Source organism: Canis aureus, chromosome 8, assembly GCF_053574225.1.
Source record: "Canis aureus isolate CA01 chromosome 8, VMU_Caureus_v.1.0, whole genome shotgun sequence".
NCBI lineage: Eukaryota > Metazoa > Chordata > Mammalia > Carnivora > Canidae > Canis > Canis aureus.
Genome location: NC_135618.1, coordinates 46,244,587 through 46,260,426, shown reverse-complemented (window position 1 = coordinate 46,260,426; position 15,840 = coordinate 46,244,587). Strand labels below are relative to the sequence as shown.

At 63.7% G+C, this 15,840-nt stretch overlaps 1 long non-coding RNA gene across 1 annotated transcript; it reads right to left on the bottom strand.

Annotated features, from left to right (window-relative positions):
• Positions 1-1,150: 1,150 nt before the first annotated feature.
• LOC144318109 (uncharacterized) lies at positions 1,151-2,096 on the bottom strand. Its single transcript, XR_013383954.1, has 2 exons — positions 1,798-2,096; positions 1,151-1,564 (listed from the first exon to the last, which is right to left on the bottom strand). It is a non-coding gene; the product is annotated as an uncharacterized LOC144318109 (long non-coding RNA).
• Positions 2,097-15,840: the final 13,744 nt, after the last annotated feature.

The following is a 15,840-nucleotide window of genomic DNA, read 5'->3' as shown; positions in this document are numbered from 1 at the left end:
CAGCTGGGAGTCCGGGGTGCAGCCAGGGCTCAGCCTCGTCAGAGCTGGGTGGGCTTGGGGCCCCCGGCCTCGCGGGCCTCAGTGTCCCCAGCTCTACGGCAGGAATCCGCAGCCTCACCCGTCAGGGCTGGCAGGGTGGAGGGGTCAGAGAAAAGAGAGCCAGTGCAATTCGGTGGCCCACACCTGCCTTTAGGTGGCAACGCTCCGGGCCTCTGTACGCAGCTGTGGAAAGAGAAATGAGATGTTCGCAGCCTGATGCGGGTTCGGATCCTGGCTCTGCCGCTTGCTGCCTGTGTCCGCAGCACGCTCCCTGGCTTCCTGGAGGCTCGGTTTCCACGGCTGTAGAATAAGGGTCACACATCGTGTGGTCCCCCCAGCCAAGGTTGGTAAAGGCCGCATCCCATAAGACTTACAAAGGCCCTGGGGGGAGGAGGAGTGCAATTCGAGGTGGCCACGAGCCCACCAACAGGCTGGTAAGCTCCCCTCTGCAGTGCCCCCCCACCCGGGGAAGGGGCTGGAGTTCCAGAAAGGATCCCCACGAGGCTGGGTCTGTGGGCCTCAGAGAGATCGGAGATGAGGGGAGGAGCGGAGGAAGCACCATCTTATACAAGGAATCGGGGAGAAGGAATGAGGAAGGAAATGCTTGGCTGGCCCAGAAACCCACGAGGCTTCCTGGAGGAGGAGGATGCCTGAGCTGGTTTTGAGGACTGACAGGTATGACAATGAGGGTAGCAAGGGAGGCCTCCCCGACAGAGGAGTCATCATCCTGGGCGCCCACTGTGCCTCCCCCCAGGCGCTCCCACCCCGCAGGGCGCCCGAGCCTCCTCACCTGCCACCCACTGCACTTGCTCCCCTGCTCTGGGGACTTCAGGTCCCCATCAGTGGGGACGCCCCTTTCCCAGCATCGCAGACAAAGCAGGACGGCTTGACGGCACCACACCTGGGGACTGGGCCCTGTCTTTCCCCCTGGGACCCTGTCCTCTTCTCCTCCAGGTCACTGCTGCCACCCGGTTCCAGCACCACCATCCTCTGGCCATTATTTCTACGCAGACTCTTTCTAAATGCACGAAAGCCTGTTGAAGTTCTCAAACTCTTGCCGCTTGCTTTTTCCTTTCCGTGTACACCAATGACACTTTCCTAAAGGCGGAAATATGCTAAGGGTTTTATTTATTTATTTATTCTTGAGAGACACACAGAGAGACAGAGAGAGACACAGGTAGAGGGAGAAGCAGGCTCCATGCAGGGAGCCCGATGTGGGACTCGATCCCGGGTCTCCAGGATCACGCCCTGGGCTGAAGGCAGGTGCTCAACGGCTGAGCCCCCCAGGTGCCCCTGGAAGAAATATTCCAAACCACCATTTACATGGCTGGGGACGGTCCACGTATGGATGGGCTGTACCGAACTTAGCCAGGTCTGCGAACACTTCTGGGGGCAGCTGGGGTGTGCGTGGGCCAAAGTCCGAGAGCCTAGAATCCTTTCGTTCTGAGTTCGGGTCCTGACTCCCCTTCCTAGAGCTGTGGGCCTCTGGATGAGTTCCTCAACCTCTCTGGTTGTTCCTGGCTTCCTGGGAGATGGGGAAAGAGCAGCCTCTGCTCGTACCTTGTGGTGATGCTTCCTGGACACCTTGCATGTGAGGTGCTTAATTAAGCACAGGGCCCCCGCAGACAGCCCAGAGAGGCGCCCCTCACCCGCCCCCCACCCCTCTGGGGAGGTGAAGGGTGAGCAAGGTGAGGAGGCAGCGGAGGGAGAAAGTGCTCCGGGCTGCCTCCTCCCCTCCACTCCCCTTCCAAAGAATACCTCTGCATCTCCTTGAGCTCGGCTGGCCTCCAAATTCCCAGAACCACCTGGGGCTGGTCCACCCAGAGGCTGGTGACATGTGTGCCTCTGCCCCGCGGGCGCCGGCCTCCTGGAAATGCACCGTCCGGGGAGAGACCCCTACCTGGCTGGGCCTGCCACCCCACCTTCCATCATGCCATGCACCCCTTCCTGGCCTTGGCTGCTGTTCTCTCTCCCTCCCCTTTTGTTGTGCAAATGAGCATCCCAGGATGGCTCTGTGGACCCTCTAGAGAGGGTCACCACTGGGGACCGAGGGGTTCCCCCCCCCCCCCCCGCCCCCGATGGCAGGCAGATGGCTGGAGGCACAACCACCCGGCTCCCGAGGGGGCCCCAGGAAGAGGGCGAGAAAGCCCCGGCTCCAAAGCTCCAGCACCAAATTCACCCCAGGGGATGGCTCGAGGCAGCCTGTGTCCCCAGAGTCCTTGCCACCAGCCTCCGTCCCTGCCTCTCATCCCCCAGGGCTCCCGTAGGGTCTCCCTGCAACCAACCGCCCCAGAGCCAGGGCTGCCCCCTGCCGCCCCCTCCCAGCTGCTCCGAGCCTCAGTGTCCCGCAGAACGCTGACAGTGAGCCTAGCAGATGGAATGGGAATGGGGGGCAGGAGGTCAATGCGGGGGGGGGGGGGGGCGTCCATCCCCCCTGCCCCCGCCCCCCTGCCTCCTGGTAGGTGGCCTTGGCAGGGCGCTGGGCACAGTCCCTGCTATTATTTATTATTGTGGTGGGTGGGTGGCGCTGACGGTGGGGTGGGAGCTCAGCGTCCAGAGCAGGGGACACAGGAGGGCCACCCCCGCCCCGCCCCCGGGGATCCCCGCGCTCCTCAGGGCCCGCGGGCTCCCCTGCTGGGGCTGCACACTCCTTGCTGACTCTTTGGTTCTCATCTCTCCTGAAAAGCCCTGATTCATGGTCCGCCAGGCCCAGGAGGGGGGAGGAGCCGCTGAGTGAAGCCCCCCCGCCCAGGCCCATGACTCAGGGGAACTCGGGCTCCTCCGTCCCCGGGCCCCAGTGAGTAAGTGGGGTGTCACGGTGTGTGCAATGCGCCCCTCAAGTCACCGCCTGGCCTCTGACCTCCTTGTGACTCAGGGCGGGCCTCTCCTCCCCTCCTCCCTCCCGGCGCCCCTCGCTGCAGGGCTGGGGAGGCCGTGCCGCACCCCGCTCATGCCTTCACTGTCCTCTCCGTTCACAGAGTTCCATCGATGGCGGTGGCTCATTCAGGCGACATGGGCTGGGCCCCCGCTCATTGGTAGCAAGCCCCGCAGCCTTCTGTGGGCAGTGCTCCCGGCAGCTGCCTGCGGTCCTCCCGGTCCTCCCAGGGCCCAGGAGGAGGGCTATCGCCACCTCCCCTGATGGACAGGAGAGCAGAGCCGTGCCCCGCCCCCCCAACCCCAGGCAGGCCAGCACCTTCCTCCAGCCCTCGGAGAACTTCCAGAGACTTCCAGGGATCCCACGTCTCCCCACCCCCCCACCCAGGCTCTCTCTGTTCCTCATCCCCTGGAGCCAGGAGGGAAGACTCAGCCCTTCCGTTGATGCCTGCAAACACACCCCACGCTCCCACGAGGCATTTGGGAGAAATGCGGGTTTCCCGGGATTTGGGGGAGTAGGCAGGGAAAAGGGGGGCAGCGGTGGCAGGAATACCTGTGGTTTCAGACCGACATCCCGTGGCAGATGGCAGAGGAGCTGGACACTCCGGCTGAGACCCCGGGTGAGGGTCCTACAGGGTGAGAGCCCCAGGTGAGGGCTGCAGGGTGAGAGCCCCAGGTGAGGGTCCTGCAGGGTGATGACCCCCCTCAGATGAGGGTCCTGCAGGGTGAGGATCCCCCCGGGTGAGGGTCCTGCAGGGTGAGGACACCCTCCCGGGTGAGGTTCCTGCAGGGTGAGACCCCCCTTGGGTGAGGATCCTACAGGGTGAGGACCCCCCCTCGGGTGAGGGTCCTGCAGGGTGAGGACCCCCCCAGGTGAGGGTCCTGCAGGTTGAGACTCCCCCAGGTGAGGGTCCTGCAGGGTGAGGACACCCCCGGGCTGAAGGTCACCCCATGAGCTCACCTGCTGTGGGCAGATGCGGTGTGTGTGCCGGTCTCGGGATGGGACGGGCCCTGCGGTGTGTTTGCAGGGGGTTCAGGGGGTTCACAAGTGGGAGACGGGCTTTCCCACCCCTGCCTTGGCTGGAGATGGCAGAGCCCCGGGTGGCCCTGAATCAGACCCCGACCGCCCGCCTCACCCCTGCCCTTACTGCTTAGACTTTGTTTCTCTGCAGAGCCGCCTTCCTGTCCCTTCCTGTCCCTTGGCTGCGTCCCCAGGCCCGTGGGCAGTGAAGCCCCCTTTCCTGGAGCGGGATTTCTTCGGGGTCTGCCTCCGGCTGCTCCTCTCACCGTCCCCTGTACGCTTTCTGTTCCAAGGCCACGACCCTGGTGCCCGATGGGCAGACAGAGGGCCTGGCTTGCGTCATGTTCAGTTTGTTCCTGGGCCCTGGGATTTCCTTTTCTTTCTTTTGAGTTTATCAATACCTATTTTAAAATTAGTCCTATTAATTATAGTTTATCCCCCAACCACCCTCCCCGCCGGGCTTCCCATAGCCCCCGGGATGCAGTCCAGACTCCTTGAAACAGCCCTGCCAGCCCCACGCTGGGCTTCCTTTGATCTGCACAACTCCGGGAAAGAAGCATGGCTGTGCCCATTAGCCAGATGGGGACACTGAGGCACAGACGGGCAGAAGGAGCCCTGCCTGCTGGGTGGGGGTGTTGAGGTCCAGGCCTCCTGCTCCACCTCCTGTGGGGCTGGCGGGACCTGCCCGAGGCCACCTGGCCACTCCCTCCATCCTCACAAGTGGACACGTGGCAGGACCTGCCGGGACAGTGGCCGAGCAGGTAAACACCGGGCGAGGCCCTTCCTTCTAGGAACGGCTGCCTGCAGATTTCCTTCAAAGAAGTGGGCGAGTCCTGCCCATCACCCCCCACCCCCAGCCGCCTGAGCCTCTCCGCGTGGGCCACCCCAGCACCCGGCTTCGCCAGCGAGCACATGCGATGGGGGGGGGGACAGGGAACCCAAGGCTCTGATGTCAGGAGGGCTGGGTCCCGGCCCCTACTCTGCCCTGAGCGGCCCTCGGGCGGGTCCCTGTCGTCCCTTGTCCCTCTGTGGCCCTGGGCTTGGTGCAATGGGCTAGAGTGACGGGCCCTGTGGGTGGGGGGTGGGGGTGGGGGGTGCTCGGGGTCCTCACGCAGCCTCTCTGGGCCTCTGCTTCCTCCACTTCCTCCTCCGTGAGTTGGGGGAACAGGGCCTCCTGGGAGGGAGGGTCGGGAGGAGCAGAGGAGCCCCCATGTGCAAAGTGCTGGGAGCAGCCCCTTGCTTGTGCGCCCCCTCCCTCTCTCCCTCTCTCCCTCCCTCCCTCCCTCCCTCTCTCTCTCATGCAAATATATAAATAAAATCTTTAAAACACAAATTGCCTGGGAGCAGGGCGGGCAGTGGTGTGGCTGCAGGTGCCACCTGGGACTACGGTCACCGCCCAGATGTGCCGAGAGCGGGCACCTTCATACTCACTCCTGCTGACCCCGAGGCCCTGCTCTTGCCACTTGCCAGCCGCTTAGGCGGCGCAAACTCAGTCCCTTCAGGTTACCTCTTCCAAGGGCTCAACTTGGGGTTCCTCCCCACCCTGTCCCTTTCCCCAGGGGAGAAAGGCTGGCGGGCGAACCCCGTCTGCACCCCTCCGAAGGCCCCCGGGTGCCCTGGACTGGCATCTGTCCATCTGGCCAGCAGGCTGCTCAGGTCTGGGGGTCCCCTGGGGTGTGAGAGACATCACTAGGCCCCCACTCCACACCCCCTGACAGGCCCGGTCCTCCTCCTCCTCCCCCCACAACAGGTCAGTGTGACTCGGGGGCATGTGAGCAGGTGTCACGTGGCGCCTCGGAGCTCACGCCCACGCGTGGGGGCCCAGGGAAGCTCCCCGAAGCTCACGGGCTCAGGGCCACGGCCGCCTCCAGGAAGCCCCCCGAGAGCAGGATGCCAGCCTCCTCTACCTTCGCCTGCACCCCTCCACGCTCCCCGGGCTTCCAGGGCCCGCGCCCCTCATCCCCTGGGGGCCTCCCCGTATCCCACCGGCGGCCACAGGTCTGATCCCCGGCTCCGTGCGTTCTCGGCTGTGCTCAGGGCTCCCCGTGTGAGTGAGACGGCGGCTGCCTTATCCCACCGAGCCCCCCCAAGAGCCCCATGGTTGATCCCCGACGTCACAAATGGCAGGAGTGCCTTCTTTTCACCTCGCGGCTAATAGTGCCTGGTGTGACCACAGGGTCTTTACCTGCCCACCCACTGGGGGCATGGAGGCCGCTCCCGAGATTCCTGCCGCAGGACCACGGGACGCGGGGAGCACTTGGACACAGCGATTCCTCTGGGCCCACACCCAGACGGGACACCTGCGGGATGGGGGGGGGGGAGGGGGTGTGTGCACGGTTTTCTTAGTCGATTTTTTTTTTTTTTTGAGGGAGCGCGTGCCCTTCTCCGAGGTGCTGTACGGGTTTGCGTTCCCACGACAGTGGACCAGGGTCCCCTCCGGCACGTCCTCGCCCGCAACTGTCCTCTCTGGCCTCCTGGACAGCAGGGGTGAGGTGGGATCCCGCTGTGGTTAACAAATTGCGTTTAAACCCGACGCTTTGAAAGAGCAATTTTGATTGAAGAGGACGCGCTTCACGACCTCGCCCCAGGTGGAACACACGTCTGGCTGGCCCCACGTGGTGGCGAACTGTGAGTCCGGGAAAAATTAAAGACACTGGTCCCTCTGGCTGCACAGGTGGCCCTGCTGAGGGTAAGGGGGGCCTGCAGATGTTTAAAGATGGGGAAGCACTTGCTTTTTCCTTTATTGGACAGACTGAAAGGAAGTGCAGAAAGGGAGTGGCTGCGTCCCTTGTGATCTGGGGTTACGGGGGATCCCCCAGGCATGTGTGCTGCCTGGGGAGCGCCGGTGGGGGTGTGCAGAGCTCCCTGGGCCCGGCTGGAGGAGCCCCGGCCTCAGCGGCCGCCCCCTCTCCTTGGCCCTCCACGGAGGCAGCGTGGGAAGGGGGCTGCCCCTTGGGGGGGGTGGGAGCACCCTCTGTCCCTGCCCCCTGGAGGCGGGGCGCGGGTAGCAGGGTAGGCCTGTTGGGGTGGGAACCCGCCCCAGCCTCGTCTCCCAGCTTCGTGACCCTGGACAAGTCTCCCAATCCGTCTGTGCTTCGGTTTCCACATCTGGAGGACGGGAGATCACGGTGCCCACCTCGCCGGCCGAGAGGTTACGCGACACGGGTCGTGACAGAGCGCTCCACCCGATTCAGAGGTGTTGTTGCTTGGAGGCTAGTGGCCAGGACACTGGGGACGAAGGACATGGTGCACGTTTGCCAGGGCTCAGCCTTCGGGGGGTGCTTCCCACCACGTGTCTCACCAACACCCTCGCCGGGTGCATCCAAGGCAGACCCGTGAGCGGCTCTGGAGGCTGCGGGGGCATGGCCGGACCCCGAGGGGGGTGGCTACGGGGGTGCTGCCTCTCCGAGGCCGGGCCTCCCACGGGGCGCAGGTGGTCTCTGCAGCCCCCCGCCCAGCCGCTCCCTGGAGCCTGAGGCCAAGGACACCCGTGCATTGGCCGCCCGTGGCGTTGCGGGGAGGACAGGGTGTCCATGTGAGCGCCTGGGGGCCTGCGCCCCGCCTCCCCTCCCCGGGCAGGGCGCCAAGGGTACCCGCTGGCACTCTGGGAAGAACATGCGATTGCCAGGAAGAGAAACTGAGGCCTGGTCACACAGAAAGTTGATTTTGGAGGCGGGGGTGAGCCCGGGTCTCCGTGTCAATGCACATGTGCGTGTTTGCACATGTGCATGTGTGCGCGTGTTAACACACGTGTGTGTCGCAGCCCTCGGGGCGAAGCTGCACAGCCCGTCGGATCGTGAGCTCGACTTCCAGCACCTGCCTCCCAACTGGCCTCTGGCCTCTGTCCTACCCTGACCCGTCATCTCCAAGCAGCAGTGTGCACGGTCCTGTTAAAACCGAGGTGGGGAAAAAACAAAAAACCAAAAAAACAAAACTGAGGCGGCCCTGCTCCCCTCCCCGTCCTCCCCCTCCCCCGGAGAAAAGTCCTAGTCCCTCTAGTGGCTGTGCGGTCATCTCTCTCCTCCTCTCTGTCTTCACTATCACCTTCCCTCACTCCCCTCCGGCCACGCAGCCCCCACGGTCCCTCCAATGTACCCCAGGGCCTTTGCACTGGCCTTCCCTCCACCTGGGACACTCTAGCCCCCCCAAGCATCCCTTCCCTACCTCCTTCAACCTTTCTCCTTCGTTGGCACGACCTTCCCTGACCTCTGTTTAGAGCTGCAGCTCCCTTCTCCCCTGGCCGGCAGGCCTGACCCCCCTTCCTCAGCCCTCCCTGTACTTCCTCCCACACTCACAAGTCACCGAGTCACCCGTGGAATTTGTGTGCCTTCCCTGCCTGGGGGCCCCGCCGCGGGTGGGGGCGGCATGGAGTTTCGTCCGACTTGTTTCCTGTTGCCTCCCCAGCAGCTAGTACCGTGCCCGGTACACAGTAGGTGCCCAATCAGTGTTCGCGGAATAAATGTTCCAGGGCCGGGGAAAGTGAAACTGGTCTCCCCGCTCACGGGGGCCTCCCCGGGAGGGGCCGGAGGGCAAGAGGGCTCTGTGGTCCCCTCTCCTCGGTGACGGATGGCGCCGGGGCCAGGGTGCAGCTCCCGGGTGTTTCGGCAGGAGCCACCCTCCAAGGACCGTCCCTGCCCGGGCGGGTTGGCAACAAGCCCAGGGGCGACACCGAGGGAGATAAGCCGGTTCAAGAGACAGCGGTGAGATAGGGCACATGCTCTGGGTCGGTGCCGGCGGGGGCGGGTGTCCCTGCCAGGGCAGCGGAGCCAGCCAGCGCCCCCCTCGGGCCCAGGGGAGCCCTGGGGCGGGGGCTCTGGGGGGCAAAGGCTGTGACGGGGAGCCTCACGGGCTCCAGGCTCTGCGCTTCTGAGCCGGGTGACCTGTGGCCTCGGGGTCGGCGTCCGAGAAATGGGGGTGCTACAGTAGCGCGGTGGGGTAGGGTTCGGGGAGACACGCTGGCATGTAAACCGCGTAGCCGGGTTTGGGTACCAGTGTCCAGTAACGGGGAGCTGTTGCTAGGGTAGCCCCGGCAGCGGTGTGGCCCGGGCTAAGCCGCTCAGCCTCTCTGGGCCGGGCCTCGGGGGGTCCCTGTGCCAGGGCATGTGCCCAGCTTGCGGGATGTTTCGGGGGGCTCCTTAGCACCTTATGGATGCTCAAGTGCGCTGGCTTCTGGGGCTGGGGAGCTGCATGGAGGGCTCATCCGCCTCAGACAACGTTGCACCCTTTGCCCGCAAATGGTAGGACAGTCTAGGGGCGAATGGGGATGCGTGCTGGGTGTGCTGGGGTGAGATGGCGGGGTGCTGGGGGCACTGGGGGAGATGGCGGGGTGCTGGTGGGGGCACTGGGGCGAGATGGCGGGGTGCTGCTGGGATCATTGGGGAAGATGGTGGGGTGCTGGGGGCACTGGGGGAGAGATGGCAGGGTGCTGGGGGCAATGGGGTGAGATGGCAGGGTGCTGGTGGTGGTGCTGGGGGCACTGGGGGAGAGATGTTGGGGTGCTGGTGGGGGCGCTGGGGGCGAGATGGGGGGTGCTGATGGGGGCGCTGGGGGCACTAGGGGCATGATGGCGGGGTGCTGCTGGGGGGGCACTGGGGGAAAGATGTCAGGGTGCTGGGGGCACTGAGGGCACTGGGCGAGAGATGGTGGGGTGCTGCTGGGAGCACTGGAGGCACTGGGGGAGAGATGGTGGGGCGCTGATGGGGGCACGGGGGCTCTGGGGGAGAGACAGTGGGGTGCTGGGGGTGGGAAGCCACTTGCCAACCTGAAAGCCAGAGCCTCACAGTGACTCCTGTGTCTACCATCTGGGGGTCCCTGCGCTCACCGCATTCCCCGGGGATCGATGACTTGCAACCTGGACAAAGGTTCACGCTTCCAGACGTCCACCGCGGGGTGGTTCCGAATAATAAAAGTGAAAACAGCTTCCCCGTCCGCCCGTGGGCGGCAGCGCACCCGAGGGACACATCCCCCCAAGGGCCTTCGACACACTTGAGAAACGGAGTTTCCAGGGGACATGGGGAGATGCTGAGACGGTGGGGGGGGGGGGGAGCTGCCGAGCGTCAAAAGCAGGACAACGAAGCGACACCCACTTTTATTTCGATCACTGAGAGGTGTGGAAAAAAGGCCAGGAGGGCACCTGCCAGCCAGCACCGCTGGGGGCTGCCCCTCAGCGCGGGAACTCTGGAAAATGCTACTTGTCCCTACTTGGCCAAAGTGCCACCAAAGCCACGCCATCCTTAGCCCCTGGGTGCGGGTCCCCGCCAGGTGCGCTCCTGCCTCCGCGGCCGTCTTGCTCATCGCCCGTGTACGTGGAGCCCACCCGGCCTGGAAGCCACCCCTGCAGCGTGGGGGCCTCGGCGCGGGCACCGGATTGGATGAACTAGCAGGTGGTCTCTCCCCTCCTGTGTGGAGGTGGGGAAGCCAGGGGACCCTCGGGGGTGAGCCGCCCCGTGACACCCATTCTCCAGATGAGGACACGGGAGCCCCGAGGCGTTGTTGCTTGTGCCTTTTGTGCAGGTGGTAGGGGCTGGAAAGAAACGGCCGCCTGCCCGCCTGTCTGGGTGTCTGTCTGCAGGGACAACCTGGTCTCTGCGAGGTCAGGGACCGTGTCCCCGGGAGGAAGCCCAGGGTGGCACTCGACGGCACTCAGTCTAGTGCTTCCACATCAATCTGGACTTCAAAAGCTGAAGGACCAAACCGGTACGCTCCTGTCCACGGCTGCCTCATTGGGCCGCCCCAAGGGGGACACAATCCTGTGACCGACCGCAGATGGCGGGTAAGCGACAGGCGGGCCATCCGTGCCGCGGAGTCCTGCTCAGCCTTCCAGGGACGCTGACGCAGGCGACAACACGGACGGAGCCAGTCACCAGAGGTTACTTCCCAGGCAGATCCCGCAGGGTCGGGAAGGTCAGCGGGGGACGCTGCTCGGCGTAGAGATGAAGAAGCTCTAAAACTAGACGGGGGGGGGGGGGGGGGGGGGTTGTACCACACTGGGAACGAGCCTGAAGCCCCAGAATCGCTCCTTTCATGCTGATTAATTCTTGGTTATGTGAGTGTCACCTCCGCGAAGAATAATGACAAAGAGCTGGAGGGGGAGCCGCCCCTGCGACACCTGCCCGCAGTGCCAGCCCTGCTCCTAAAAGCGGGGAAGGTGGGTGCAGGTGAAGCCCCCGCCCCGCCCTGCACTCTGGCTGGGAAGCGGGGCGCTGCCTCCGCGGGAAAGGGCCGGTCCCTGCACAGACCCAGCTCCTCTCCAGCGCCTGGGCCCAGAGAACATTCCCTGTCTGTGTTGTTGCCGTCAGTGACGTTTTGGGGGTGCGGCCTGGAGGGAGGCAGGACAAGAGAAAGTGGAACCCCAAGGGTGGCAGTGGGGACACTTCCCGGGGAGGAGGGATGGGGGGCTCCTGGGTGGGTGGCCTCGGTTTACTCACAGGGGCTGGGTGGCATGCGGATGGGCTCCTCCAGCGATCGGGGGACAGGGTGCTGGGCAGAGGAGGGCTCGGCTGCTCGAGCCTGACACGGGCTGCACACTTAGGGTGAGGGGCGCGGGGCAAGGAAGCCCAAATCACTCTGAAAGCCGCTGGGACCCAGTCAGGACTCCAGGCCGGGGCACGGGGAGGTGCTGGGGGTGCTGGGGGTGGGGGAGCCATGCACACTTGTGACGGTCACCACGCGGGCCCGTGTGAGAAGCCATAGACCCAGCTACCTGTAGGAGAGCTCCACTTCGAGAACATTGACTCAGTTTCTCTTTAGAAGCCTGCTCGGGCCGCACGGAACCTGCCGGTGGGTTGCCCTGGGTAGTGGGCCAGTGGTGTGCACCCGCCTGAGGCTGGGCACCTGCCCGCCAGCGCCCGAGCTCCCGAGCGCCCGTCTTCGGCCCAAGGATGGCTGGCCTGGGATGACGTGGGCCCCATGCAGGGCGGCTGGGGGATGCCAGGCCCTTTGCAGCCCGAAACCAACAGGGCGGGAGAGTCGGTGGTGGGACCCGACCTCCTGTGCTCCCCGAGGTGGTCGCAAGGTGGTTCTGTGGGGTTCTGCGGAGGATCCAGCGGGGCCCGGGCGCCGGGTGCCCGCAGCGGTAGCCGGTCCGGCCGCACCCTGTGTGCTGGCCTCCTCTCCCTTCTCCCCGCGCCCACCACACTGTCCCTGCTCCCACCCCTGCTTACTGGGGTCACCTCCTGAACAACCAGTTGGCACCCACAGCCTCACCTCTGGCTCTGCTCTCAGCGTTCTTCGTGCTAAAAACATGGCATTTGGAACATATTAAACAAACAGAAGTAATTCGAGGTGACAAGTGCCAGGAAGGAAGCGAGCGGATGCTGATGGAAGCAAGCAGGGGACTGACTCTGGAACGGCTCTGGCAGGTGACAAGCCCGCGGTGCTGGGAAGGCCGGAGGAGTAGCTGCTGCAGGTGCAGAGGTGGGGGAGGGGTGCTCGGAAGGAAGGTGGGGGCACCGGGCCTGTCCCAGGAAAGAGCTCGGCCTTCTGGATATGGCTGCCGTGAGGGACAGAGCGTGGCCAAGGCTTGTTCCCATCCTGACTGCCCTTCGGTCACCTGAGCACCATAAAAGGATTCCATGGCTCAGTCCCCCACCAGAGGCACTGGCTCGAGGCACCTGCGAGGGGCCTGGGCAGCGGGTACTTTCCGAAGTCTCTCCTTGATGGCAGGGACTGGCAAGGGGCTCCGGGCCAGGCCGGGTGCTGAGGGCCCAGCTGACTTGTCTTCACCACACGACTGAGGCCCCTGCCAGGGCCGGTCCTGGTGCAGTCATGTGCTCAAGGCCGAGCGGCCTTGAACCTGGTCTGCCAGCTCTGAAGCCACGCGGTCCTACGTGAGGCTTCCATGCAAACAGGGACAGATTAGCAGCAACTGTCCCAGCTCAGACACCTGCGGAGGGCCGGGGGACACAATTTCTAATGGTGGCAAAGTCGAGCTCTTGAATGCTCCTGTCCTTGTCAACTCGCCCCGGCAGATTCTTTCAAAGGTCTCTGGCTGGCCTTGGGAGGGCCTGCAAGACCCCAGACCGAAGACAAATAGGATGAGCCTCAAGGCTGTGGCAATGGGCACAGACACATGAATGGAACTGGGGACTATGTCCAAGAATGGCTCCATCCATCCATCCATCCATCCATCCATCCATCCATCCTTCCATCCGTCCATCCATCCATCCATCCACCATCTACCCACCATGCATCCATTATCCAGCATCCATCCTGCATCCATCCACCCACTGTCCACCCACCATCATCCACCATCCATCCATCCTCCATCCATCCATCATCCGTTCTCCATCATCCATCCATCCATCCACCATCCATCCATCATTCATTCTCCACCATCCATCCATCCATCCATCCATCCATCCATCCATCCATCCATCAATCCTCCACCATATATCCTCCATCTATCCATCCATCCATCCATCCATCCATCCATCCATCATCCATCCATCCTTCACCATCCATCCATCATTCATTCTCCACCATCCATCCATCCATCCATCCATCCATCCATCCATCCATCATCCATCCATCAATCCTCCACCATCCATCCATCCCTCCATCCATCCACCATCCATCCCTCCATCCATCCACCATCCATCCTCCACCATTCATCATCCATCCATCTATCCCACCATCCATCCTCCATCCATCCATCCATCCATCCATCCATCCATCCATCCATCCAACACACATTCAGTGATAGCATGCCAGGTACCCAGCCTTGGGGAGACTGGGTCAAATAAGACACAATCCGGCCTTCAGGTGAGTCTACCAGAGAAGGAAGATGGAAAACAAAACAAACAAAACCCCCAAACAAACCCATGGCTGGCACCACGCTGTGACCCGTGGTGTGTGTGTGCCACAGCAGAACCTGCCGTCTGGTGGTCGGGAGATTTGAAAGGGCACAAGGACACACCCTTCAAACACGGAGTCCCAGAGTGAGCTGCTGCTTCTCTTCGATCAGCCCTTGTGATCCCGTCGGAGAGAAAGTCTTGGGACTTTCTTGGGTTGGGTGCTAGCAGGTCCCAAACACGAGCTGGTCTCCCGATTACAGAGAGAGGGTGGGCTGTGGGCCCAGAGCCCGTGGGAGGTAATGGGAGGTGGTTCAAATTTAACCACTTGGACTTGCTTGTCTTGTACGTACTTGTAGGGGATCTTTAATTTCCGGCAAATACAGCAGGTTGAATGGTGACCTGCTGTATTTTTGGTCCCCGCCAAAAAGATATGTCTGTATCCTGACTGCCAGCACCTGGGAGAGTGACCTCATTAGGGAACACGGTCTTTGGAGATGTAATGAAGCTTAGCACCTCTAGGCGAGATCAGCGTGGGTCAGACGGGGTCCCGGAGAGAAGGGCGGTCTGACCCAGAGGGGCAGGGGGAGGCGGGGCCGTGAGAAGACACAGGCAGAGACTGGAGAGGGCGGCTGTGTGTCAGGAAAGCCAGGACCACCAGCCACACCAGGAACCAGGAGGGGGGGGGGGGCGGGGGGGAACGGATGCTCCCTGAGCCCCCAGAGGAAACCAGCTCAGCCGACCCCTTGATCTCAGACCCCCGGGCTGCAGACCAGTGCGAACACGCTGCTGCTGCTGCTGCTGCTGCTGCGAGCCACCCCGTGCGTGGACACTTGTTACGGCGCGGCTCCGGGAAACAAATACAGTAAGTGGTGCTGGTTTTGTGTTTTGGTTTCCAGCGGTCAAGTCTCTCCCTTTCAAAACACGTAGAGTCTACGAGGTCAGTCAGGAGTCGGGGAAGTGACAGTTCAGGTGTGTCCAGGCGGGCAGCGTCTGCGGGGAAATCAGGCTGCGCCGGGGGGGATGTGGCCCGGGGGGAGGGCGGGCAGGGGCCAGAGCGGCTGTGCTAAGGTCCTGGGGTGGGTGAGGTGCCTGAAGGGCAGGGGAGGCCTCATGTAGTGCCCCCAACTCCCTGCCCAGCTCTGCACACTCCAGTACATTCCTGGGAAGCCCCACGTGTTCCCGTCTTGCTGATTCAGACCTACCTTCCTTTGGAGAGAAGCACTTTAGCTGTGGAGGGTTTTTTCCCATGGCTCTGAAGTGCCACGAGGTGTCAGGACAGGAGGGGAAGGGGGTTTCCAGCAGGCAGCCGGCCGGGAAGTCGGCTTCCCTGAATGCGGGACCTGAGGTCATGGGCCGGGAGGACGCTGCCCGCCCACCCTCACCTGCTCCTCCACCTGCCGGGCGCCGTCCGGTGAGGGAAGAGGCAGGGACAGGCCTGCCAGGCGCCTCCAAGAGGCAGGGCCCCCGAAGGTCTCACCTCCTGTTGGACTCCCGCGAGGCACCCCAAGGGTGCAGGGCACCCCGGTGCGGCCTCTGAATCTGGTGCGGGGGCTCCTCACTGCCTTACACACAGGAACCCAGGACGCCAATGTAAAGCGACTAGTCCCAGGTCACTGCACGAGCCCCACTGCACGAGCTCCACTCCTGGGGGCCTGAGCCCCAGGTCCTGGGTTTGCACCTGGGCTAGGAAGGGGGTAGGGGAAGCCATCACCAAAGGTGTCACGCCCAGAGCGCCCCCCAGGGCCCCAGGCCCCTGCCCTGAGCTGAGCACTCCGCCTGACGACCCACGAGGCAGGCTCAGTCCTGTCCTCACTTTGCAGACGAGACCCTGGAGGCAGGGAGGGGACATGGCCACGGCCACAAGCCTGCCGAGCGCGAGTCTCGCTCCAGATTCGCCTCCCGCGACGCCGGCATTGCCCTAAGCACCACTGCTCACGGAGCAGCCCCTCCGTGGCCGGCTGCAGCGCACGGCTGTGTTCGGGAACAAGAGCTCCAGATGGTTCCAGCGCCCGAAGCCTGCGAACCACTGCTTCACCCCCCCTTCCCAGGGGCACTTGGCCCGGCGGCCAGGGTCCTGGGTGGGTGGCGTGCGCAGCACGAGCACACGGGCCT